This window comes from Somniosus microcephalus, unplaced genomic scaffold, assembly GCF_052327205.1.
Source record: "Somniosus microcephalus isolate GS21.2 unplaced genomic scaffold, FLI_Smic_1.0 scaffold63, whole genome shotgun sequence".
NCBI lineage: Eukaryota > Metazoa > Chordata > Chondrichthyes > Squaliformes > Somniosidae > Somniosus > Somniosus microcephalus.
Genome location: NW_028225250.1, coordinates 435,975 through 460,388, shown reverse-complemented (window position 1 = coordinate 460,388; position 24,414 = coordinate 435,975). Strand labels below are relative to the sequence as shown.

The following is a 24,414-nucleotide window of genomic DNA, read 5'->3' as shown; positions in this document are numbered from 1 at the left end:
GTTGCCACGAAGGCACAAGACACCTCTTTTTCTTGTCTCGAACTTTAATTCTCTCTGCGTCCACCAGCACACAGCTGTTTTGCTTGAGCATTTGTGTCTGCTCACCAGCAGGGAGTGCCATTGAGCAGCAACACTTTGAAACACTCAGCACTCACTTTCAGGCAAAAGAAGTCGTCTATCAGTCAGACAGCGCTCTCGGCTGCTCCCTCACGCTCGGGACGGCCGCCACTTTCCGCTCACCTCGCTTCCCTGCCGCAGTCTCGGGGTCTTCTCGGCTTCTTTCATCGTTGCTGTGGCTTCACGTCCTACTGCTGCTCGGCAACGCCGATTGGAGCAAAGTATTTAATGAAGTCAAGGAGTGGGCCAATCCTCAAGCAGGATTTCTCTGCCGGTCGCGGTGCTGCGTGGCGGCGAGTGCGAAGAGGCTACTGAGGAGCAAACTAAAGCACCATGCACAAAGCGACCGGGGAATTAGCTCAAATGGTAGAGCGCTCGCTTAGCATGTGAGAGGTAGCGGGATCGATGCCCGCATTCTCCACTTTCCTTTTGGCTTAGAGCAATTATTCAGAACGAAATGGGCTCTCGCGTCACTGAACCCCTGTCAGACGGGAAAAACGGACAGCAAATCTTTTTCTCCCATGTCGTCAGCAAGATTTCTTGCTTTTCACATCCAGCAAAGGTGAGAGAAGCCCAAAAAACGACTTTGCCAGCACTGACGCCTTCTCCGAAGATTCAACTCAGGATCTTCGCATTAGGAGACTGACGTGCTGCCTGCTGCGCTGAGAAGGCACTTGCCATGCAAGCGGCCAGGCAGCGCTGCCATGTGGGGCATCTTGCAAGGTGTTTACATTTATAACGCGCTGTTTGCAAAAAACTCCGAGCCAGATAGGAGTCAAACCTACAATCTTCTGATTTGTAGTCAGACGCGTTATCCAGGCTGTGGAGAGTAGCTGGCAGCTCACAGTCCCACCAACGCTGCGGCACGAGCAGGTACCGATGACGCGCACGTGACTCCGCCAGGCCAGAAGCGTCAAAATGCGCACGGCAAACTATCGGCAAACAAAAGCACCTTCGCCGCTTCCCTTCGATAGCTCAGCTGGTAGAGCGGAGGACTGTAGTGGAATACAAAGCAAAGTCATCCTTAGGTCGCTGGTTCAATTCCGGCTCGAAGGAGCTCGCGTGCTTTTGCAGTAAGCGGGTGGTAAGCAGCATTTCGCTCAAAGCTCCTCTCTTCACTTTATAGTGCATCATGTTGCCACGAAGGCACAAGACACCTCTTTTTCTTGTCTCGAACTTTAATGCTCTCTGCGTCCACCAGCACACAGCTGTTTTGCTTGAGCATTTGTGTCTGCTCACCAGCAGGGAGTGCCATTGAGCAGCAACACTTTGAAACACTCAGCACTCACTTTCAGGCAAAAGAAGTCGTCTATCAGTCAGACAGCGCTCTCGGCTGCTCCCTCACGCTCGGGACGGCCGCCACTTTCCGCTCACCTCGCTTCCCTGCCACAGTCTCGGGGTCTTCTCGGCTTCTTTCATCGTTGCTGTGGCTTCACGTCCTACTGCTGCTCGGCAACGCCGATTGGAGCAAAGTATTTAATGAAGTCAAGGAGTGGGCCAATCCTCAAGCAGGATTTCTCTGCCGGTCGCGGAGCTGCGTGGCGGCGAGTGCGAAGAGGCTACTGAGGAGCAAACTAAAGCACCGTGCACAAAGCGACCGGGGAATTAGCTCAAATGGTAGAGCGCTCGCTTAGCATGTGAGAGGTAGCGGGATCGATGCCCGCATTCTCCACTTTCCTTTTGGCTTAGAGCAATTATTCAGAACGAAATGGGCTCTCGCGTCACTGAACCCCTGTCAGACGGGAAAAACGGACAGCAAATCTTTTTCTGCCATGTCGTCAGCAAGATTTCTTGCTTTTCACATCCAGCAAAGGTGAGAGAAGCCCAAAAAACGACTTTGCCAGCACTGACGCCTTCTCCGAAGATTCAACTCAGGATCTTCGCATTAGGAGACTGACGTGCTGCCTGCTGCGCTGAGAAGGCACTTGCCATGCAAGCGGCCAGGCAGCGCTGCCATGTGGGGCATCTTGCAAGGTGTTTACATTTATAACGCGCTGTTTGCAAAAAACTCCGAGCCAGATAGGAGTCAAACCTACAATCTTCTGATTTGTAGTCAGACGCGTTATCCAGGCTGTGGAGAGTAGCTGGCAGCTCACAGTCCCACCAACGCTGCGGCACGAGCAGGTACCGATGACGCGCACGTGACTCCGCCAGGCCAGAAGCGTCAAAATGCGCACGGCAAACTATCAGCAAACAAAAGCACCTTTGCCGCTTCCCTTCGATAGCTCAGCTGGTAGAGCGGAGGACTGTAGTGGAATATAAAGCAAAGTCATCCTTAGGTCGCTGGTTCAATTCCGGCTCGAAGGAGCTCGCGTGCTTTTGCAGTAAGCGGGTGGTAAGCAGCATTTCGCTCAAAGCTCCTCTCTTCACTTTATAGTGCATCATGTTGCCACGAAGGCACAAGACAACTCTTTTTCTTGTCTCGAACTTTAATGCTCTCTGCGTCCACCAGCACACAGCTGTTTTGCTTGAGCATTTGTGTCTGCTCACCAGCAGGGAGTGCCATTGAGCAGCAACACTTTGAAACACTCAGCACTCACTTTCAGGCAAAAGAAGTCGTCTATCAGTCAGACAGCGCTCTCGGCTGCTCCCTCACGCTCGGGACGGCCGCCACTTTCCGCTCACCTCGCTTCCCTGCCGCAGTCTCGGGATCTACTCGGCTTCTTTCATCGCTGCTGTGGCTTCACGTCCTACTGCTGCTCGGCAACGCCGATTGGAGCAAAGTATTTAATGAAGTCAAGGAGTGGGCCGATCCTCAAGCAGGATTTCTCTGCCGGTCGCGGAGCAGCGTGGCGGCGAGTGCGAAGAGGCTACTGAGGAGCAAACTAAAGCACCATGCACAAAGCGACCGGGGAATTAGCTCAAATGGTAGAGCGCTCGCTTAGCATGTGAGAGGTAGCGGGATCGATGCCCGCATTCTCCACTTTCCTTTTGGCTTAGAGCAATTATTCAGAACGAAATGGGCTCTCGCGTCACTGAACCCCTGTCAGACGGGAAAAGCGGACAGCAAATCTTTTTCTGCCATGTCGTCAGCAAGATTTCTTGCTTTTCACATCCAGCAAAGGTGAGAGAAGCCCAAAAAACGACTTTGCCAGCACTGACGCCTTCTCCGAAGATTCAACTCAGGATCTTCGCATTAGGAGACTGATGTGCTGCCTGCTGCGCTGAGAAGGCACTTGCCATGCAAGCGGCCAGGCAGCGCTGCCATGTAGGGCATCTTGCAAGGTGTTTACATTTATAACGCGCTGTTTGCAAAAAACTCCGAGCCAGATAGGAGTCAAACCTACAATCTTCTGATTTGTAGTCAGACGCGTTATCCAGGCTGTGGAGAGTAGCTGGCAGCTCACAGTCCCACCAACGCTGCGGCACGAGCAGGTACCGATGACGCGCACGTGACTCCGCCAGGCCAGAAGCGTCAAAATGCGCACGGCAAACTATCGGCAAACAAAAACACCTTTGCCGCTTCCCTGCGATAGCTCAGCTGGTGGAGCGGAGGACTGTAGTGGAATACAAAACAAAGTCATCCTTAGGTCGCTGGTTCAATTCCGGCTCGAAGGAGCTCGTGTGCTTTTGCAGTAAGCGGGTGGTAAGCAGCATTTCGCTCAAAGCTCCTCTCTTCACTTTATAGTGCATCATGTTGCCACGAAGGCACAAGACACCTCTTTTTCTTGTCTCGAACTTTAATGCTCTCTGCGTCCACCAGCACACAGCTGTTTTGCTTGAGCATTTGTGTCTGCTCACCAGCAGGGAGTGCCATTGAGCAGCAACACTTTGAAACACTCAGCACTCACTTTCAGGCAAAAGAAGTCGTCTATCAGTCAGACAGCGCTCTCGGCTGCTCCCTCACGCTCGGGACGGCCGCCACTTTCCGCTCACCTCGCTTCCCTGCCGCAGTCTCGGGGTCTTCTCGGCTTCTTTCATCGTTGCTGTGGCTTCACGTCCTACTGCTGCTCGGCAACGCCGATTGGAGCAAAGTATTTAATGAAGTCAAGGAGTGGGCCAATCCTCAAGCAGGATTTCTCTGCCGGTCGCGGAGCTGCGTGGCGGCGAGTGCGAAGAGGCTACTGAGGAGCAAACTAAAGCACCATGCACAAAGCGACCGGGGAATTAGCTCAAATGGTAGAGCGCTCGCTTAGCATGTGAGAGGTAGCGGGATCGATGCCCGCATTTTCCTTTTGGCTTAGAGCAATTATTCAGAACGAAATGGGCTCTCGCGTCACTGAACCCCTGTCAGACGGGAAAAACGGAGAGCAAATCTTTTTCTGCCATGTCGTCAGCAAGATTTCTTGCTTTTCACATCCAGCAAAGGTGAGAGAAGCCCAAAAAACGACTTTGCCAGCACTGACGCCTTCTCCGAAGATTCAACTCAGGATCTTCGCATTAGGAGACTGACGTGCTGCCTGCTGCGCTGAGAAGGCACTTGCCATGCAAGCGGCCAGGCAGCGCTGCCATGTGGGGCATCTTGCAAGGTGTTTACATTTATAACGCGCTGTTTGCAAAAAACTCCGAGCCAGATAGGAGTCAAACCTACAATCTTCTGATTTGTAGTCAGACGCGTTATCCAGGCTGTGGAGAGTAGCTGGCAGCTCACAGTCCCACCAACGCTGCGGCACGAGCAGGTACCGATGACGCGCACGTGACTCCGCCAGGCCAGAAGCGTCAAAATGCGCACGGCAAACTATCGGCAAACAAAAGCACCTTTGCCGCTTCCCTTCGATAGCTCAGCTGGTAGAGCGGAGGACTGTAGTGGAATACAAAACAAAGTCATCCTTAGGTCGCTGGTTCAATTCCGGCTCGAAGGAGCTCTCGTGCTTTTGCAGTAAGCGGGTGGTAAGCAGCATTTCGCTCAAAGCTCCTCTCTTCACTTTATAGTGCATCATGTTGCCACGAAGGCACAAGACACCTCTTTTTCTTGTCTCGAACTTTAATGCTCTCTGCGTCCACCAGCACACAGCTGTTTTGCTTGAGCATTTGTGTCTGCTCACCAGCAGGGAGTGCCATTGAGCAGCAACACTTTGAAACACTCAGCACTCACTTTCAGGCAAAAGAAGTCGTCTATCAGTCAGACAGCGCTCTCGGCTGCTCCCTCACGCTCGGGACGGCCGCCACTTTCCGCTCACCTCGCTTCCCTGCCGCAGTCTCGGGGTCTTCTCGGCTTCTTTCATCGTTGCTGTGGCTTCACGTCCTACTGCTGCTCGGCAACGCCGATTGGAGCAAAGTATTTAATGAAGTCAAGGAGTGGGCCAATCCTCAAGCAGGATTTCTCTGCCGGTCGCGGAGCTGCGTGGCGGCGAGTGCGAAGAGGCTACTGAGGAGCAAACTAAAGCACCGTGCACAAAGCGACCGGGGAATTAGCTCAAATGGTAGAGCGCTCGCTTAGCATGTGAGAGGTAGCGGGATCGATGCCCGCATTCTCCACTTTCCTTTTGGCTTAGAGCAATTATTCAGAACGAAATGGGCTCTCGCGTCACTGAACCCCTGTCAGACGGGAAAAACGGACAGCAAATCTTTTTCTGCCATGTCGTCAGCAAGATTTCTTGCTTTTCACATCCAGCAAAGGTGAGAGAAGCCCAAAAAACGACTTTGCCAGCACTGACGCCTTCTCCGAAGATTCAACTCAGGATCTTCGCATTAGGAGACTGACGTGCTGCCTGCTGCGCTGAGAAGGCACTTGCCATGCAAGCGGCCAGGCAGCGCTGCCATGTGGGGCATCTTGCAAGGTGTTTACATTTATAACGCGCTGTTTGCAAAAAACTCCGAGCCAGATAGGAGTCAAACCTACAATCTTCTGATTTGTAGTCAGACGCGTTATCCAGGCTGTGGAGAGTAGCTGGCAGCTCACAGTCCCACCAACGCTGCGGCACGAGCAGGTACCGATGACGCGCACGTGACTCCGCCAGGCCAGAAGCGTCAAAATGCGCACGGCAAACTATCGGCAAACAAAAGCACCTTTGCCGCTTACCTTCGATAGCTCAGCTGGTAGAGCGGAGGACTGTAGTGGAATACAAAGCAAAGTCATCCTTAGGTCGCTGGTTCAATTCCGGCTCGAAGGAGCTCGCGTGCTTTTGCAGTAAGCGGGTGGTAAGCAGCATTTCGCTCAAAGCTCCTCTCTTCACTTTATAGTGCATCATGTTGCCACGAAGGCACAAGACACCTCTTTTTCTTGTCTCGAACTTTAATGCTCTCTGCGTCCACCAGCACACAGCTGTTTTGCTTGAGCATTTGTGTCTGCTCACCAGCAGGGAGTGCCATTGAGCAGCAACACTTTGAAACACTCAGCACTCACTTTCAGGCAAAAGAAGTCGTCTATCAGTCAGACAGCGCTCTCGGCTGCTCCCTCACGCTCGGGACGGCCGCCACTTTCCGCTCACCTCGCTTCCCTGCCGCAGTCTCGGGGTCTTCTCGGCTTCTTTCATCGTTGCTGTGGCTTCACGTCCTACTGCTGCTCGGCAACGCCGATTGGAGCAAAGTATTTAATGAAGTCAAGGAGTGGGCCAATCCTCAAGCAGGATTTCTCTGCCGGTCGCGGAGCTGCGTGGCGGCGAGTGCGAAGAGGCTACTGAGGAGCAAACTAAAGCACCGTGCACAAAGCGACCGGGGAATTAGCTCAAATGGTAGAGCGCTCGCTTAGCATGTGAGAGGTAGCGGGATCGATGCCCGCATTCTCCACTTTCCTTTTGGCTTAGAGCAATTATTCAGAACGAAATGGGCTCTCGCGTCACTGAACCCCTGTCAGACGGGAAAAACGGACAGCAAATCTTTTTCTGCCATGTCGTCAGCAAGATTTCTTGCTTTTCACATCCAGCAAAGGTGAGAGAAGCCCAAAAAACGACTTTGCCAGCACTGACGCCTTCTCCGAAGATTCAACTCAGGATCTTCGCATTAGGAGACTGACGTGCTGCCTGCTGCGCTGAGAAGGCACTTGCCATGCAAGCGGCCAGGCAGCGCTGCCATGTGGGGCATCTTGCAAGGTGTTTACATTTATAACGCGCTGTTTGCAAAAAACTCCGAGCCAGATAGGAGTCAAACCTACAATCTTCTGATTTGTAGTCAGACGCGTTATCCAGGCTGTGGAGAGTAGCTGGCAGCTCACAGTCCCACCAACGCTGCGGCACGAGCAGGTACCGATGACGCGCACGTGACTCCGCCAGGCCAGAAGCGTCAAAATGCGCACGGCAAACTATCGGCAAACAAAAGCACCTTTGCCGCTTCCCTTCGATAGCTCAGCTGGTAGAGCGGAGGACTGTAGTGGAATACAAAGCAAAGTCATCCTTAGGTCGCTGGTTCAATTCCGGCTCGAAGGAGCTCTCGTGCTTTTGCAGTAAGCGGGTGGTAAGCAGCATTTCGCTCAAAGCTCCTCTCTTCACTTTATAGTGCATCATGTTGCCACGAAGGCACAAGACACCTCTTTTTCTTGTCTCGAACTTTAATGCTCTCTGCGTCCACCAGCACACAGCTGTTTTGCTTGAGCATTTGTGTCTGCTCACCAGCAGGGAGTGCCATTGAGCAGCAACACTTTGAAACACTCAGCACTCACTTTCAGGCAAAAGAAGTCGTCTATCAGTCAGACAGCGCTCTCGGCTGCTCCCTCACGCTCGGGACGGCCGCCACTTTCCGCTCACCTCGCTTCCCTGCCGCAGTCTCGGGGTCTTCTCGGCTTCTTTCATCGTTGCTGTGGCTTCACGTCCTACTGCTGCTCGGCAACGCCGATTGGAGCAAAGTATTTAATGAAGTCAAGGAGTGGGCCAATCCTCAAGCAGGATTTCTCTGCCGGTCGCGGAGCTGCGTGGCGGCGAGTGCGAAGAGGCTACTGAGGAGCAAACTAAAGCACCGTGCACAAAGCGACCGGGGAATTAGCTCAAATGGTAGAGCGCTCGCTTAGCATGTGAGAGGTAGCGGGTTCGATGCCCGCATTCTCCACTTTCCTTTTGGCTTAGAGCAATTATTCAGAACGAAATGGGCTCTCGCGTCACTGAACCCCTGTCAGACGGGAAAAACGGACAGCAAATCTTTTTCTGCCATGTCGTCAGCAAGATTTCTTGCTTTTCACATCCAGCAAAGGTGAGAGAAGCCCAAAAAACGACTTTGCCAGCACTGACGCCTTCTCCGAAGATTCAACTCAGGATCTTCGCATTAGGAGACTGACGTGCTGCCTGCTGCGCTGAGAAGGCACTTGCCATGCAAGCGGCCAGGCAGCGCTGCCATGTGGGGCATCTTGCAAGGTGTTTACATTTATAACGCGCTGTTTGCAAAAAACTCCGAGCCAGATAGGAGTCAAACCTACAATCTTCTGATTTGTAGTCAGACGCGTTATCCATGCTGTGGAGAGTAGCTGGCAGCTCACAGTCCCACCAACGCTGCGGCACGAGCAGGTACCGATGACGCGCACGTGACTCCGCCAGGCCAGAAGCGTCAAAATGCGCACGGCAAACTATCGGCAAACAAAAGCACCTTTGCCGCTTCCCTTCGATAGCTCAGCTGGTAGAGCGGAGGACTGTAGTGGAATACAAAGCAAAGTCATCCTTAGGTCGCTGGTTCAATTCCGGCTCGAAGGAGCTCTCGTGCTTTTGCAGTAAGCGGGTGGTAAGCAGCATTTCGCTCAAAGCTCCTCTCTTCACTTTATAGTGCATCATGTTGCCACGAAGGCACAAGACACCTCTTTTTCTTGTCTCGAACTTTAATGCTCTCTGCGTCCACCAGCACACAGCTGTTTTGCTTGAGCATTTGTGTCTGCTCACCAGCAGGGAGTGCCATTGAGCAGCAACACTTTGAAACACTCAGCACTCACTTTCAGGCAAAAGAAGTCGTCTATCAGTCAGACAGCGCTCTCGGCTGCTCCCTCACGCTCGGGACGGCCGCCACTTTCCGCTCACCTCGCTTCCCTGCCGCAGTCTCGGGGTCTTCTCGGCTTCTTTCATCGTTGCTGTGGCTTCACGTCCTACTGCTGCTCGGCAACGCCGATTGGAGCAAAGTATTTAATGAAGTCAAGGAGTGGGCCAATCCTCAAGCAGGATTTCTCTGCCGGTCGCGGAGCTGCGTGGCGGCGAGTGCGAAGAGGCTACTGAGGAGCAAACTAAAGCACCATGCATAAAGCGACCGGGGAATTAGCTCAAATGGTAGAGCGCTCGCTTAGCATGTGAGAGGTAGCGGGATCGATGCCCGCATTCTCCACTTTCCTTTTGGCTTAGAGCAATTATTCAGAACGAAATGGGCTCTCGCGTCACTGAACCCCTGTCAGACGGGAAAAACGGACAGCAAATCTTTTTCTCCCATGTCGTCAGCAAGATTTCTTGCTTTTCACATCCAGCAAAGGTGAGAGAAGCCCAAAAAACGACTTTGCCAGCACTGACGCCTTCTCCGAAGATTCAACTCAGGATCTTCGCATTAGGAGACTGACGTGCTGCCTGCTGCGCTGAGAAGGCACTTGCCATGCAAGCGGCCAGGCAGCGCTGCCATGTGGGGCATCTTGCAAGGTGTTTACATTTATAACGCGCTGTTTGCAAAAAACTCCGAGCCAGATAGGAGTCAAACCTACAATCTTCTGATTTGTAGTCAGACGCGTTATCCAGGCTGTGGAGAGTAGCTGGCAGCTCACAGTCCCACCAACGCTGCGGCACGAGCAGGTACCGATGACGCGCACGTGACTCCGCCAGGCCAGAAGCGTCAAAATGCGCACGGCAAACTATCGGCAAACAAAAGCACCTTTGCCGCTTCCCTTCGATAGCTCAGCTGGTAGAGCGGAGGACTGTAGTGGAATACAAAGCAAAGTCATCCTTAGGTCGCTGGTTCAATTCCGGCTCGAAGGAGCTCGCGTGCTTTTGCAGTAAGCGGGTGGTAAGCAGCATTTCGCTCAAAGCTCCTCTCTTCACTTTATAGTGCATCATGTTGCCACGAAGGCACAAGACAACTCTTTTTCTTGTCTCGAACTTTAATGCTCTCTGCGTCCACCAGCACACAGCTGTTTTGCTTGAGCATTTGTGTCTGCTCACCAGCAGGGAGTGCCATTGAGCAGCAACACTTTGAAACACTCAGCACTCACTTTCAGGCAAAAGAAGTCGTCTATCAGTCAGACAGCGCTCTCGGCTGCTCCCTCACGCTCGGGACGGCCGCCACTTTCCGCTCACCTCGCTTCCCTGCCGCAGTCTCGGGGTCTTCTCGGCTTCTTTCATCGTTGCTGTGGCTTCACGTCCTACTGCTGCTCGGCAACGCCGATTGGAGCAAAGTATTTAATGAAGTCAAGGAGTGGGCCAATCCTCAAGCAGGATTTCTCTGCCGGTCGCGGAGCTGCGTGGCGGCGAGTGCGAAGAGGCTACTGAGGAGCAAACTAAAGCACCATGCACAAAGCGACCGGGGAATTAGCTCAAATGGTAGAGCGCTCGCTTAGCATGTGAGAGGTAGCGGGATCGATGCCCGCATTCTCCACTTTCCTTTTGGCTTAGAGCAATTATTCAGAACGAAATGGGCTCTCGCGTCACTGAACCCCTGTCAGACGGGAAAAACGGACAGCAAATCTTTTTCTCCCATGTCGTCAGCAAGATTTCTTGCTTTTCACATCCAGCAAAGGTGAGAGAAGCCCAAAAAACGACTTTGCCAGCACTGACGCCTTCTCCGAAGATTCAACTCAGGATCTTCGCATTAGGAGACTGACGTGCTGCCTGCTGCGCTGAGAAGGCACTTGCCATGCAAGCGGCCAGGCAGCGCTGCCATGTGGGGCATCTTGCAAGGTGTTTACATTTATAACGCGCTGTTTGCAAAAAACTCCGAGCCAGATAGGAGTCAAACCTACAATCTTCTGATTTGTAGTCAGACGCGTTATCCAGGCTGTGGAGAGTAGCTGGCAGCTCACAGTCCCACCAACGCTGCGGCACGAGCAGGTACCGATGACGCGCACGTGACTCCGCCAGGCCAGAAGCGTCAAAATGCGCACGGCAAACTATCGGCAAACAAAAGCACCTTTGCCGCTTCCCTTCGATAGCTCAGCTGGTAGAGCGGAGGACTGTAGTGGAATACAAAGCAAAGTCATCCTTAGGTCGCTGGTTCAATTCCGGCTCGAAGGAGCTCTCGTGCTTTTGCAGTAAGCGGGTGGTAAGCAGCATTTCGCTCAAAGCTCCTCTCTTCACTTTATAGTGCATCATGTTGCCACGAAGGCACAAGACACCTCTTTTTCTTGTCTCGAACTTTAATGCTCTCTGCGTCCACCAGCACACAGCTGTTTTGCTTGAGCATTTGTGTCTGCTCACCAGCAGGGAATGCCATTGAGCAGCAACACTTTGAAACACTCAGCACTCACTTTCAGGCAAAAGAAGTCGTCTATCAGTCAGACAGCGCTCTCGGCTGCTCCCTCACGCTCGGGACGGCCGCCACTTTCCGCTCACCTCGCTTCCCTGCCGCAGTCTCGGGATCTACTCGGCTTCTTTCATCGCTGCTGTGGCTTCACGTCCTACTGCTGCTCGGCAACGCCGATTGGAGCAAAGTATTTAATGAAGTCAAGGAGTGGGCCGATCCTCAAGCAGGATTTCTCTGCCGGTCGCGGAGCAGCGTGGCGGCGAGTGCGAAGAGGCGACTGAGGAGCAAACTAAAGCACCATGCACAAAGCGACCGGGGAATTAGCTCAAATGGTAGAGCGCTCGCTTAGCATGTGAGAGGTAGCGGGATCGATGCCCGCATTCTCCACTTTCCTTTTGGCTTAGAGCAATTATTCAGAACGAAATGGGCTCTCGCGTCACTGAACCCCTGTCAGACGGGAAAAATGGACAGCAAATCTTTTTCTGCCATGTCGTCAGCAAGATTTCTTGCTTTTCACATCCAGCAAAGGTGAGAGAAGCCCAAAAAACGACTTTGCCAGCACTGACGCCTTCTCCGAAGATTCAACTCAGGATCTTCGCATTAGGAGACTGACGTGCTGCCTGCTGCGCTGAGAAGGCACTTGCCATGCAAGCGGCCAGGCAGCGCTGCCATGTAGGGCATCTTGCAAGGTGTTTACATTTATAACGCGCTGTTTGCAAAAAACTCCGAGCCAGATAGGAGTCAAACCTACAATCTTCTGATTTGTAGTCAGACGCGTTATCCAGGCTGTGGAGAGTAGCTGGCAGCTCACAGTCCCACCAACGCTGCGGCACGAGCAGGTACCGATGACGCGCACGTGACTCCGCCAGGCCAGAAGCGTCAAAATGCGCACGGCAAACTATCGGCAAACAAAAACAACTTTGCCGCTTCCCTTCGATAGCTCAGCTGGTGGAGCGGAGGAATGTAGTGTAATACAAAACAAAGTCATCCTTAGGTAGCTGGTTCAATTCCGGCTCGAAGGAGCTCGTGTGCTTTTGCAGTAAGCGGGTGGTAAGCAGCATTTCGCTCAAAGCTCCTCTCTTCACTTTATAGTGCATCATGTTGCCACGAAGGCACAAGACACCTCTTTTTCTTGTCTCGAACTTTAATTCTCTCTGCGTCCACCAGCACACAGCTGTTTTGCTTGAGCATTTGTGTCTGCTCACCAGCAGGGAGTGCCATTGAGCAGCAACACTTTGAAACACTCAGCACTCACTTTCAGGCAAAAGAAGTCGTCTATCAGTCAGACAGCGCTCTCGGCTGCTCCCTCACGCTCGGGACGGCCGCCACTTTCCGCTCACCTCGCTTCCCTGCCGCAGTCTCGGGGTCTTCTCGGCTTCTTTCATCGTTGCTGTGGCTTCACGTCCTACTGCTGCTCGGCAACGCCGATTGGAGCAAAGTATTTAATGAAGTCAAGGAGTGGGCCAATCCTCAAGCAGGATTTCTCTGCCGGTCGCGGTGCTGCGTGGCGGCGAGTGCGAAGAGGCTACTGAGGAGCAAACTAAAGCACCATGCACAAAGCGACCGGGGAATTAGCTCAAATGGTAGAGCGCTCGCTTAGCATGTGAGAGGTAGCGGGATCGATGCCCGCATTCTCCACTTTCCTTTTGGCTTAGAGCAATTATTCAGAACGAAATGGGCTCTCGCGTCACTGAACCCCTGTCAGACGGGAAAAACGGACAGCAAATCTTTTTCTCCCATGTCGTCAGCAAGATTTCTTGCTTTTCACATCCAGCAAAGGTGAGAGAAGCCCAAAAAACGACTTTGCCAGCACTGACGCCTTCTCCGAAGATTCAACTCAGGATCTTCGCATTAGGAGACTGACGTGCTGCCTGCTGCGCTGAGAAGGCACTTGCCATGCAAGCGGCCAGGCAGCGCTGCCATGTGGGGCATCTTGCAAGGTGTTTACATTTATAACGCGCTGTTTGCAAAAAACTCCGAGCCAGATAGGAGTCAAACCTACAATCTTCTGATTTGTAGTCAGACGCGTTATCCAGGCTGTGGAGAGTAGCTGGCAGCTCACAGTCCCACCAACGCTGCGGCACGAGCAGGTACCGATGACGCGCACGTGACTCCGCCAGGCCAGAAGCGTCAAAATGCGCACGGCAAACTATCGGCAAACAAAAGCACCTTCGCCGCTTCCCTTCGATAGCTCAGCTGGTAGAGCGGAGGACTGTAGTGGAATACAAAGCAAAGTCATCCTTAGGTCGCTGGTTCAATTCCGGCTCGAAGGAGCTCGCGTGCTTTTGCAGTAAGCGGGTGGTAAGCAGCATTTCGCTCAAAGCTCCTCTCTTCACTTTATAGTGCATCATGTTGCCACGAAGGCACAAGACACCTCTTTTTCTTGTCTCGAACTTTAATGCTCTCTGCGTCCACCAGCACACAGCTGTTTTGCTTGAGCATTTGTGTCTGCTCACCAGCAGGGAGTGCCATTGAGCAGCAACACTTTGAAACACTCAGCACTCACTTTCAGGCAAAAGAAGTCGTCTATCAGTCAGACAGCGCTCTCGGCTGCTCCCTCACGCTCGGGACGGCCGCCACTTTCCGCTCACCTCGCTTCCCTGCCACAGTCTCGGGGTCTTCTCGGCTTCTTTCATCGTTGCTGTGGCTTCACGTCCTACTGCTGCTCGGCAACGCCGATTGGAGCAAAGTATTTAATGAAGTCAAGGAGTGGGCCAATCCTCAAGCAGGATTTCTCTGCCGGTCGCGGAGCTGCGTGGCGGCGAGTGCGAAGAGGCTACTGAGGAGCAAACTAAAGCACCGTGCACAAAGCGACCGGGGAATTAGCTCAAATGGTAGAGCGCTCGCTTAGCATGTGAGAGGTAGCGGGATCGATGCCCGCATTCTCCACTTTCCTTTTGGCTTAGAGCAATTATTCAGAACGAAATGGGCTCTCGCGTCACTGAACCCCTGTCAGACGGGAAAAACGGACAGCAAATCTTTTTCTGCCATGTCGTCAGCAAGATTTCTTGCTTTTCACATCCAGCAAAGGTGAGAGAAGCCCAAAAAACGACTTTGCCAGCACTGACGCCTTCTCCGAAGATTCAACTCAGGATCTTCGCATTAGGAGACTGACGTGCTGCCTGCTGCGCTGAGAAGGCACTTGCCATGCAAGCGGCCAGGCAGCGCTGCCATGTGGGGCATCTTGCAAGGTGTTTACATTTATAACGCGCTGTTTGCAAAAAACTCCGAGCCAGATAGGAGTCAAACCTACAATCTTCTGATTTGTAGTCAGACGCGTTATCCAGGCTGTGGAGAGTAGCTGGCAGCTCACAGTCCCACCAACGCTGCGGCACGAGCAGGTACCGATGACGCGCACGTGACTCCGCCAGGCCAGAAGCGTCAAAATGCGCACGGCAAACTATCAGCAAACAAAAGCACCTTTGCCGCTTCCCTTCGATAGCTCAGCTGGTAGAGCGGAGGACTGTAGTGGAATACAAAGCAAAGTCATCCTTAGGTCGCTGGTTCAATTCCGGCTCGAAGGAGCTCGCGTGCTTTTGCAGTAAGCGGGTGGTAAGCAGCATTTCGCTCAAAGCTCCTCTCTTCACTTTATAGTGCATCATGTTGCCACGAAGGCACAAGACAACTCTTTTTCTTGTCTCGAACTTTAATGCTCTCTGCGTCCACCAGCACACAGCTGTTTTGCTTGAGCATTTGTGTCTGCTCACCAGCAGGGAGTGCCATTGAGCAGCAACACTTTGAAACACTCAGCACTCACTTTCAGGCAAAAGAAGTCGTCTATCAGTCAGACAGCGCTCTCGGCTGCTCCCTCACGCTCGGGACGGCCGCCACTTTCCGCTCACCTCGCTTCCCTGCCGCAGTCTCGGGATCTACTCGGCTTCTTTCATCGCTGCTGTGGCTTCACGTCCTACTGCTGCTCGGCAACGCCGATTGGAGCAAAGTATTTAATGAAGTCAAGGAGTGGGCCGATCCTCAAGCAGGATTTCTCTGCCGGTCGCGGAGCAGCGTGGCGGCGAGTGCGAAGAGGCTACTGAGGAGCAAACTAAAGCACCATGCACAAAGCGACCGGGGAATTAGCTCAAATGGTAGAGCGCTCGCTTAGCATGTGAGAGGTAGCGGGATCGATGCCCGCATTCTCCACTTTCCTTTTGGCTTAGAGCAATTATTCAGAACGAAATGGGCTCTCGCGTCACTGAACCCCTGTCAGACGGGAAAAGCGGACAGCAAATCTTTTTCTGCCATGTCGTCAGCAAGATTTCTTGCTTTTCACATCCAGCAAAGGTGAGAGAAGCCCAAAAAACGACTTTGCCAGCACTGACGCCTTCTCCGAAGATTCAACTCAGGATCTTCGCATTAGGAGACTGATGTGCTGCCTGCTGCGCTGAGAAGGCACTTGCCATGCAAGCGGCCAGGCAGCGCTGCCATGTAGGGCATCTTGCAAGGTGTTTACATTTATAACGCGCTGTTTGCAAAAAACTCCGAGCCAGATAGGAGTCAAACCTACAATCTTCTGATTTGTAGTCAGACGCGTTATCCAGGCTGTGGAGAGTAGCTGGCAGCTCACAGTCCCACCAACGCTGCGGCACGAGCAGGTACCGATGACGCGCACGTGACTCCGCCAGGCCAGAAGCGTCAAAATGCGCACGGCAAACTATCGGCAAACAAAAACACCTTTGCCGCTTCCCTGCGATAGCTCAGCTGGTGGAGCGGAGGACTGTAGTGGAATACAAAACAAAGTCATCCTTAGGTCGCTGGTTCAATTCCGGCTCGAAGGCGCTCGTGTGCTTTTGCAGTAAGCGGGTGGTAAGCAGCATTTCGCTCAAAGCTCCTCTCTTCACTTTATAGTGCATCATGTTGCCACGAAGGCACAAGACACCTCTTTTTCTTGTCTCGAACTTTAATGCTCTCTGCGTCCACCAGCACACAGCTGTTTTGCTTGAGCATTTGTGTCTGCTCACCAGCAGGGAGTGCCATTGAGCAGCAACACTTTGAAACACTCAGCACTCACTTTCAGGCAAAAGAAGTCGTCTATCAGTCAGACAGCGCTCTCGGCTGCTCCCTCACGCTCGGGACGGCCGCCACTTTCCGCTCACCTCGCTTCCCTGCCGCAGTCTCGGGGTCTTCTCGGCTTCTTTCATCGTTGCTGTGGCTTCACGTCCTACTGCTGCTCGGCAACGCCGATTGGAGCAAAGTATTTAATGAAGTCAAGGAGTGGGCCAATCCTCAAGCAGGATTTCTCTGCCGGTCGCGGAGCTGCGTGGCGGCGAGTGCGAAGAGGCTACTGAGGAGCAAACTAAAGCACCATGCACAAAGCGACCGGGGAATTAGCTCAAATGGTAGAGCGCTCGCTTAGCATGTGAGAGGTAGCGGGATCGATGCCCGCATTTTCCTTTTGGCTTAGAGCAATTATTCAGAACGAAATGGGCTCTCGCGTCACTGAACCCCTGTCAGACGGGAAAAACGGACAGCAAATCTTTTTCTGCCATGTCGTCAGCAAGATTTCTTGCTTTTCACATCCAGCAAAGGTGAGAGAAGCCCAAAAAACGACTTTGCCAGCACTGACGCCTTCTCCGAAGATTCAACTCAGGATCTTCGCATTAGGAGACTGACGTGCTGCCTGCTGCGCTGAGAAGGCACTTGCCATGCAAGCGGCCAGGCAGCGCTGCCATGTGGGGCATCTTGCAAGGTGTTTACATTTATAACGCGCTGTTTGCAAAAAACTCCGAGCCAGATAGGAGTCAAACCTACAATCTTCTGATTTGTAGTCAGACGCGTTATCCAGGCTGTGGAGAGTAGCTGGCAGCTCACAGTCCCACCAACGCTGCGGCACGAGCAGGTACCGATGACGCGCACGTGACTCCGCCAGGCCAGAAGCGTCAAAATGCGCACGGCAAACTATCGGCAAACAAAAGCACCTTTGCCGCTTCCCTTCGATAGCTCAGCTGGTAGAGCGGAGGACTGTAGTGGAATACAAAGCAAAGTCATCCTTAGGTCGCTGGTTCAATTCCGGCTCGAAGGAGCTCTCGTGCTTTTGCAGTAAGCGGGTGGTAAGCAGCATTTCGCTCAAAGCTCCTCTCTTCACTTTATAGTGCATCATGTTGCCACGAAGGCACAAGACACCTCTTTTTCTTGTCTCGAACTTTAATGCTCTCTGCGTCCACCAGCACACAGCTGTTTTGCTTGAGCATTTGTGTCTGCTCACCAGCAGGGAGTGCCATTGAGCAGCAACACTTTGAAACACTCAGCACTCACTTTCAGGCAAAAGAAGTCGTCTATCAGTCAGACAGCGCTCTCGGCTGCTCCCTCACGCTCGGGACGGCCGCCACTTTCCGCTCACCTCGCTTCCCTGCCGCAGTCTCGGGGTCTTCTCGGCTTCTTTCATCGTTGCTGTGGCTTCACGTCCTACTGCTGCTCGGCAACGCCGATTGGAGCAAAGTATTTAATGAAGTCAAGGAGTGGGCCAATCCTCAAGCAGGATTTCTCTGCCGGTCGCGGAGCTGCGTGGCGGCGAGTGCGAAGAGGCTACTGAGGAGCAAACTAAAGCACCGTGCACAAAGCGACCGGGGAATTAGCTCAAATGGTAGAGCGCTCGCTTAGCATGTGAGAGGTAGCGGGATCGATGCCCGCATTCTCCACTTTCCTTTTGGCTTAGAGCAATTATTCAGAACGAAATGGGCTCTCGCGTCACTGAACCCCTGTCAGACGGGAAAAACGGACAGCAAATCTTTTTCTGCCATGTCGTCAGCAAGATTTCTTGCTTTTCACATCCAGCAAAGGTGAGAGAAGCCCAAAAAACGACTTTGCCAGCACTGACGCCTTCTCCGAAGATTCAACTCAGGATCTTCGCATTAGGAGACTGACGTGCTGCCTGCTGCGCTGAGAAGGCACTTGCCATGCAAGCGGCCAGGCAGCGCTGCCATGTGGGGCATCTTGCAAGGTGTTTACATTTATAACGCGCTGTTTGCAAAAAACTCCGAGCCAGATAGGAGTCAAACCTACAATCTTCTGATTTGTAGTCAGACGCGTTATCCAGGCTGTGGAGAGTAGCTGGCAGCTCACAGTCCCACCAACGCTGCGGCACGAGCAGGTACCGATGACGCGCACGTGACTCCGCCAGGCCAGAAGCGTCAAAATGCGCACGGCAAACTATCGGCAAACAAAAGCACCTTTGCCGCTTACCTTCGATAGCTCAGCTGGTAGAGCGGAGGACTGTAGTGGAATACAAAGCAAAGTCATCCTTAGGTCGCTGGTTCAATTCCGGCTCGAAGGAGCTCGCGTGCTTTTGCAGTAAGCGGGTGGTAAGCAGCATTTCGCTCAAAGCTCCTCTCTTCACTTTATAGTGCATCATGTTGCCACGAAGGCACAAGACACCTCTTTTTCTTGTCTCGAACTTTAATGCTCTCTGCGTCCACCAGCACACAGCTGTTTTGCTTGAGCATTTGTGTCTGCTCACCAGCAGGGAGTGCCATTGAGCAGCAACACTTTGAAACACTCAGCACTCACTTTCAGGCAAAAGAAGTCGTCTATCAGTCAGACAGCGCTCTCGGCTGCTCCCTCACGCTCGGGACGGCCGCCACTTTCCGCTCACCTCGCTTCCCTGCCGCAGTCTCGGGGTCTTCTCGGCTTCTTTCATCGTTGCTGTGGCTTCACGTCCTACTGCTGCTCGGCAACGCCGATTGGAGCAAAGTATTTAATGAAGTCAAGGAGTGGGCCAATCCTCAAGCAGGATTTCTCTGCCGGTCGCGGAGCTGCGTGGCGGCGAGTGCGAAGAGGCTACTGAGGAGCAAACTAAAGCACCGTGCACAAAGCGACCGGGGAATTAGCTCAAATGGTAGAGCGCTCGCTTAGCATGTGAGAGGTAGCGGGATCGATGCCCGCATTCTCCACTTTCCTTTTGGCTTAGAGCAATTATTCAGAACGAAATGGGCTCTCGCGTCACTGAACCCCTGTCAGACGGGAAAAACGGACAGCAAATCTTTTTCTGCCATGTCGTCAGCAAGATTTCTTGCTTTTCACATCCAGCAAAGGTGAGAGAAGCCCAAAAAACGACTTTGCCAGCACTGACGCCTTCTCCGAAGATTCAACTCAGGATCTTCGCATTAGGAGACTGACGTGCTGCCTGCTGCGCTGAGAAGGCACTTGCCATGCAAGCGGCCAGGCAGCGCTGCCATGTGGGGCATCTTGCAAGGTGTTTACATTTATAACGCGCTGTTTGCAAAAAACTCCGAGCCAGATAGGAGTCAAACCTACAATCTTCTGATTTGTAGTCAGACGCGTTATCCATGCTGTGGAGAGTAGCTGGCAGCTCACAGTCCCACCAACGCTGCGGCACGAGCAGGTACCGATGACGCGCACGTGACTCCGCCAGGCCAGAAGCGTCAAAATGCGCACGGCAAACTATCGGCAAACAAAAGCACCTTTGCCGCTTCCCTTCGATAGCTCAGCTGGTAGAGCGGAGGACTGTAGTGGAATACAAAGCAAAGTCATCCTTAGGTCGCTGGTTCAATTCCGGCTCGAAGGAGCTCTCGTGCTTTTGCAGTAAGCGGGTGGTAAGCAGCATTTCGCTCAAAGCTCCTCTCTTCACTTTATAGTGCATCATGTTGCCACGAAGGCACAAGACACCTCTTTTTCTTGTCTCGAACTTTAATGCTCTCTGCGTCCACCAGCACACAGCTGTTTTGCTTGAGCATTTGTGTCTGCTCACCAGCAGGGAGTGCCATTGAGCAGCAACACTTTGAAACACTCAGCACTCACTTTCAGGCAAAAGAAGTCGTCTATCAGTCAGACAGCGCTCTCGGCTGCTCCCTCACGCTCGGGACGGCCGCCACTTTCCGCTCACCTCGCTTCCCTGCCGCAGTCTCGGGGTCTTCTCGGCTTCTTTCATCGTTGCTGTGGCTTCACGTCCTACTGCTGCTCGGCAACGCCGATTGGAGCAAAGTATTTAATGAAGTCAAGGAGTGGGCCAATCCTCAAGCAGGATTTCTCTGCCGGTCGCGGAGCTGCGTGGCGGCGAGTGCGAAGAGGCTACTGAGGAGCAAACTAAAGCACCGTGCACAAAGCGACCGGGGAATTAGCTCAAATGGTAGAGCGCTCGCTTAGCATGTGAGAGGTAGCGGGATCGATGCCCGCATTCTCCACTTTCCTTTTGGCTTAGAGCAATTATTCAGAACGAAATGGGCTCTCGCGTCACTGAACCCCTGTCAGACGGGAAAAACGGACAGCAAATCTTTTTCTGCCATGTCGTCAGCAAGATTTCTTGCTTTTCACATCCAGCAAAGGTGAGAGAAGCCCAAAAAACGACTTTGCCAGCACTGACGCCTTCTCCGAAGATTCAACTCAGGATCTTCGCATTAGGAGACTGACGTGCTGCCTGCTGCGCTGAGAAGGCACTTGCCATGCAAGCGGCCAGGCAGCGCTGCCATGTGGGGCATCTTGCAAGGTGTTTACATTTATAACGCGCTGTTTGCAAAAAACTCCGAGCCAGATAGGAGTCAAACCTACAATCTTCTGATTTGTAGTCAGACGCGTTATCCAGGCTGTGGAGAGTAGCTGGCAGCTCACAGTCCCACCAACGCTGCGGCACGAGCAGGTACCGATGACGCGCACGTGACTCCGCCAGGCCAGAAGCGTCAAAATGCGCACGGCAAACTATCGGCAAACAAAAGCACCTTTGCCGCTTACCTTCGATAGCTCAGCTGGTAGAGCGGAGGACTGTAGTGGAATACAAAGCAAAGTCATCCTTAGGTCGCTGGTTCAATTCCGGCTCGAAGGAGCTCGCGTGCTTTTGCAGTAAGCGGGTGGTAAGCAGCATTTCGCTCAAAGCTCCTCTCTTCACTTTATAGTGCATCATGTTGCCACGAAGGCACAAGACACCTCTTTTTCTTGTCTCGAACTTTAATGCTCTCTGCGTCCACCAGCACACAGCTGTTTTGCTTGAGCATTTGTGTCTGCTCACCAGCAGGGAGTGCCATTGAGCAGCAACACTTTGAAACACTCAGCACTCACTTTCAGGCAAAAGAAGTCGTCTATCAGTCAGACAGCGCTCTCGGCTGCTCCCTCACGCTCGGGACGGCCGCCACTTTCCGCTCACCTCGCTTCCCTGCCGCAGTCTCGGGGTCTTCTCGGCTTCTTTCATCGTTGCTGTGGCTTCACGTCCTACTGCTGCTCGGCAACGCCGATTGGAGCAAAGTATTTAATGAAGTCAAGGAGTGGGCCAATCCTCAAGCAGGATTTCTCTGCCGGTCGCGGAGCTGCGTGGCGGCGAGTGCGAAGAGGCTACTGAGGAGCAAACTAAAGCACCATACACAAAGCGACCGGGGAATTAGCTCAAATGGTAGAGCGCTCGCTTAGCATGTGAGAGGTAGCGGGATCGATGCCCGCATTCTCCACTTTCCTTTTGGCTTAGAGCAATTATTCAGAACGAAATGGGCTCTCGCGTCACTGAACCCCTGTCAGACGGGAAAAACGGACAGCAAATCTTTTTCTGCCATGTCGTCAGCAAGATTTCTTGCTTTTCACATCCAGCAAAGGTGAGAGAAGCCCAAAAAACGACTTTGCCAGCACTGACGCCTTCTCCGAAGATTCAACTCAGGATCTTCGCATTAGGAGACTGACGTGCTGCCTGCTGCGCTGAGAAGGCACTTGCCATGCAAGCGGCCAGGCAGCGCTGCCATGTGGGGCATCTTGCAAGGTGTTTACATTTATAACGCGCTGTTTGCAAAAAACTCCGAGCCAGATAGGAGTCAAACCTACAATCTTCTGATTTGTAGTCAGACGCGTTATCCAGGCTGTGGAGAGTAGCTGGCAGCTCACAGTCCCACCAACGCTGCGGCACGAGCAGGTACCGATGACGCGCACGTGACTCCGCCAGGCCAGAAGCGTCAAAATGCGCACGGCAAACTATCGGCAAACAAAAGCACCTTTGCCGCTTCCCTTCGATAGCTCAGCTGGTAGAGCGGAGGACTGTAGTGGAATACAAAGCAAAGTCATCCTTAGGTCGCTGGTTCAATTCCGGCTCGAAGGAGCTCGCGTGCTTTTGCAGTAAGCGGGTGGTAAGCAGCATTTCGCTCAAAGCTCCTCTCTTCACTTTATAGTGCATCATGTTGCCACGAAGGCACAAGACACCTCTTTTTCTTGTCTCGAACTTTAATGCTCTCTGCGTCCACCAGCACACAGCTGTTTTGCTTGAGCATTTGTGTCTGCTCACCAGCAGGGAGTGCCATTGAGCAGCAACACTTTGAAACACTCAGCACTCACTTTCAGGCAAAAGAAGTCGCCTATCAGTCAGACAGCGCTCTCGGCTGCTCCCTCACGCTCGGGACGGCCGCCACTTTCCGCTCACCTCGCTTCCCTGCCGCAGTCTCGGGATCTTCTCGGCTTCTTTCATCGTTGCTGTGGCTTCACGTCCTACTGCTGCTCAGCAACGCCGATTGGAGCAAAGTATTTAATGAAGTCAAGGAGTGGGCCAATCCTCAAGCAGGATTTCTCTGCCGGTCGCGGAGCTGCGTGGCGGCGAGTGCGAAGAGGCTACTGAGGAGTAAACTAAACCACCATGCACAAAGCGAACGGGGAATTAGCTCAAATGGTAGAGCGCTCGCTTAGCATGTGAGAGGTAGAGCGCTCGCTTAGCATGTGAGAGGTAGCGGGATCGATGCCCGCATTCTCCACTTTCCTTTTGGCTTAGAGCAATTATTCAGAACGAAATGGGCTCTCGCGTCACTGAACCCCTGTCAGACGGGAAAAACGGACAGCAAATCTTTTTCTGCCATGTCGTCAGCAAGATTTCTTGCTTTTCACATCCAGCAAAGGTGAGAGAAGCCCAAAAAACGACTTTGCCAGCACTGACGCCTTCTCCGAAGATTCAACTCAGGATCTTCGCATTAGGAGACTGACGTGCTGCCTGCTGCGCTGAGAAGGCACTTGCCATGCAAGCGGCCAGGCAGCGCTGCCATGTGGGGCATCTTGCAAGGTGTTTACATTTATAACGCGCTGTTTGCAAAAAACTCCGAGCCAGATAGGAGTCAAACCTACAATCTTCTGATTTGTAGTCAGACGCGTTATCCAGGCTGTGGAGAGTAGCTGGCAGCTCACAGTCCCACCAACGCTGCGGCACGAGCAGGTACCGATGATGCGCACGTGACTCCGCCAGGCCAGAAGCGTCAAAATGCGCACGGCAAACTATCGGCAAACAAAAGCACCTTTGCCGCTTCCTTTCGATAGCTGAGCTGGTAGAGCGGAGGACTGTAGTGGAATACAAAGCAAAGTCATCTTTCGGTCGCTGGTTCAATTCCGGCTCGAAGGAGCTCGCGTGCTTTTGCAGTAAGCGGGTGGTAAGCAGCATTTCGCTCAAAGCTCCTCTCTTCACTTTATAGTGCATCATGTTGCCACGAAGGCACAAGACACCTCTTTTTCTTGTCTCGAACTTTAATGCTCTCTGCGTCCACCAGCACACAGCTGTTTTGCTTGAGCATTTGTGTCTGCTCACCAGCAGGGAATGCCATTGAGCAGCAACACTTTGAAACACTCAGCACTCACTTTCAGGCAAAAGAAGTCGTCTATCAGTCAGACAGCGCTCTCGGCTGCTCCCTCACGCTCGGGACGGCCGCCACTTTCCGCTCACCTCGCTTCCCTGCCGCAGTCTCGGGATCTACTCGGCTTCTTTCATCGCTGCTGTGGCTTCACGTCCTACTGCTGCTCGGCAACGCCGATTGGAGCAAAGTATTTAATGAAGTCAAGGAGTGGGCCGATCCTCAAGCAGGATTTCTCTGCCGGTCGCGGAGCAGCGTGGCGGCGAGTGCGAAGAGGCGACTGAGGAGCAAACTAAAGCACCATGCACAAAGCGACCGGGGAATTAGCTCAAATGGTAGAGCGCTCGCTTAGCATGTGAGAGGTAGCGGGATCGATGCCCGCATTCTCCACTTTCCTTTTGGCTTAGAGCAATTATTCAGAACGAAATGGGCTCTCGCGTCACTGAACCCCTGTCAGACGGGAAAAATGGACAGCAAATCTTTT

At 52.9% G+C, this 24,414-nt stretch overlaps 16 non-coding genes across 16 annotated transcripts; all 16 read left to right on the top strand.

Moving 5' to 3' along the window:
• The first annotated feature begins 1,081 nt into the window (after positions 1-1,081).
• trnay-gua (transfer RNA tyrosine (anticodon GUA)) lies at positions 1,082-1,173 on the top strand. The gene is given in 2 exon segments: positions 1,082-1,118; positions 1,138-1,173. It is a non-coding gene; the product is annotated as a tRNA-Tyr (tRNA).
• A 1,159-nt stretch (positions 1,174-2,332) lies between these two features.
• Positions 2,333-2,424, top strand: trnay-gua (transfer RNA tyrosine (anticodon GUA)). The gene is given in 2 exon segments: positions 2,333-2,369; positions 2,389-2,424. It is a non-coding gene; the product is annotated as a tRNA-Tyr (tRNA).
• Positions 2,425-4,827: 2,403 nt separating this feature from the next.
• On the top strand, positions 4,828-4,919 carry trnay-gua (transfer RNA tyrosine (anticodon GUA)). Its single transcript is given in 2 exon segments — positions 4,828-4,864; positions 4,884-4,919. It is a non-coding gene; the product is annotated as a tRNA-Tyr (tRNA).
• Positions 4,920-6,078: 1,159 nt separating this feature from the next.
• Positions 6,079-6,170, top strand: trnay-gua (transfer RNA tyrosine (anticodon GUA)). The gene is given in 2 exon segments: positions 6,079-6,115; positions 6,135-6,170. It is a non-coding gene; the product is annotated as a tRNA-Tyr (tRNA).
• A 1,159-nt stretch (positions 6,171-7,329) lies between these two features.
• Positions 7,330-7,421, top strand: trnay-gua (transfer RNA tyrosine (anticodon GUA)). Its single transcript is given in 2 exon segments — positions 7,330-7,366; positions 7,386-7,421. It is a non-coding gene; the product is annotated as a tRNA-Tyr (tRNA).
• A 543-nt stretch (positions 7,422-7,964) lies between these two features.
• On the top strand, positions 7,965-8,037 carry trnaa-agc (transfer RNA alanine (anticodon AGC)). Its single transcript has one exon. It is a non-coding gene; the product is annotated as a tRNA-Ala (tRNA).
• A 543-nt stretch (positions 8,038-8,580) lies between these two features.
• Positions 8,581-8,672, top strand: trnay-gua (transfer RNA tyrosine (anticodon GUA)). The gene is given in 2 exon segments: positions 8,581-8,617; positions 8,637-8,672. It is a non-coding gene; the product is annotated as a tRNA-Tyr (tRNA).
• A 1,159-nt stretch (positions 8,673-9,831) lies between these two features.
• Positions 9,832-9,923, top strand: trnay-gua (transfer RNA tyrosine (anticodon GUA)). Its single transcript is given in 2 exon segments — positions 9,832-9,868; positions 9,888-9,923. It is a non-coding gene; the product is annotated as a tRNA-Tyr (tRNA).
• A 1,159-nt stretch (positions 9,924-11,082) lies between these two features.
• On the top strand, positions 11,083-11,174 carry trnay-gua (transfer RNA tyrosine (anticodon GUA)). Its single transcript is given in 2 exon segments — positions 11,083-11,119; positions 11,139-11,174. It is a non-coding gene; the product is annotated as a tRNA-Tyr (tRNA).
• A 2,410-nt stretch (positions 11,175-13,584) lies between these two features.
• Positions 13,585-13,676, top strand: trnay-gua (transfer RNA tyrosine (anticodon GUA)). The gene is given in 2 exon segments: positions 13,585-13,621; positions 13,641-13,676. It is a non-coding gene; the product is annotated as a tRNA-Tyr (tRNA).
• Positions 13,677-14,835: 1,159 nt separating this feature from the next.
• trnay-gua (transfer RNA tyrosine (anticodon GUA)) lies at positions 14,836-14,927 on the top strand. Its single transcript is given in 2 exon segments — positions 14,836-14,872; positions 14,892-14,927. It is a non-coding gene; the product is annotated as a tRNA-Tyr (tRNA).
• A 2,403-nt stretch (positions 14,928-17,330) lies between these two features.
• On the top strand, positions 17,331-17,422 carry trnay-gua (transfer RNA tyrosine (anticodon GUA)). Its single transcript is given in 2 exon segments — positions 17,331-17,367; positions 17,387-17,422. It is a non-coding gene; the product is annotated as a tRNA-Tyr (tRNA).
• Positions 17,423-18,581: 1,159 nt separating this feature from the next.
• trnay-gua (transfer RNA tyrosine (anticodon GUA)) lies at positions 18,582-18,673 on the top strand. Its single transcript is given in 2 exon segments — positions 18,582-18,618; positions 18,638-18,673. It is a non-coding gene; the product is annotated as a tRNA-Tyr (tRNA).
• Positions 18,674-19,832: 1,159 nt separating this feature from the next.
• On the top strand, positions 19,833-19,924 carry trnay-gua (transfer RNA tyrosine (anticodon GUA)). The gene is given in 2 exon segments: positions 19,833-19,869; positions 19,889-19,924. It is a non-coding gene; the product is annotated as a tRNA-Tyr (tRNA).
• Positions 19,925-21,083: 1,159 nt separating this feature from the next.
• trnay-gua (transfer RNA tyrosine (anticodon GUA)) lies at positions 21,084-21,175 on the top strand. Its single transcript is given in 2 exon segments — positions 21,084-21,120; positions 21,140-21,175. It is a non-coding gene; the product is annotated as a tRNA-Tyr (tRNA).
• Positions 21,176-22,334: 1,159 nt separating this feature from the next.
• Positions 22,335-22,426, top strand: trnay-gua (transfer RNA tyrosine (anticodon GUA)). The gene is given in 2 exon segments: positions 22,335-22,371; positions 22,391-22,426. It is a non-coding gene; the product is annotated as a tRNA-Tyr (tRNA).
• Positions 22,427-24,414: the final 1,988 nt, after the last annotated feature.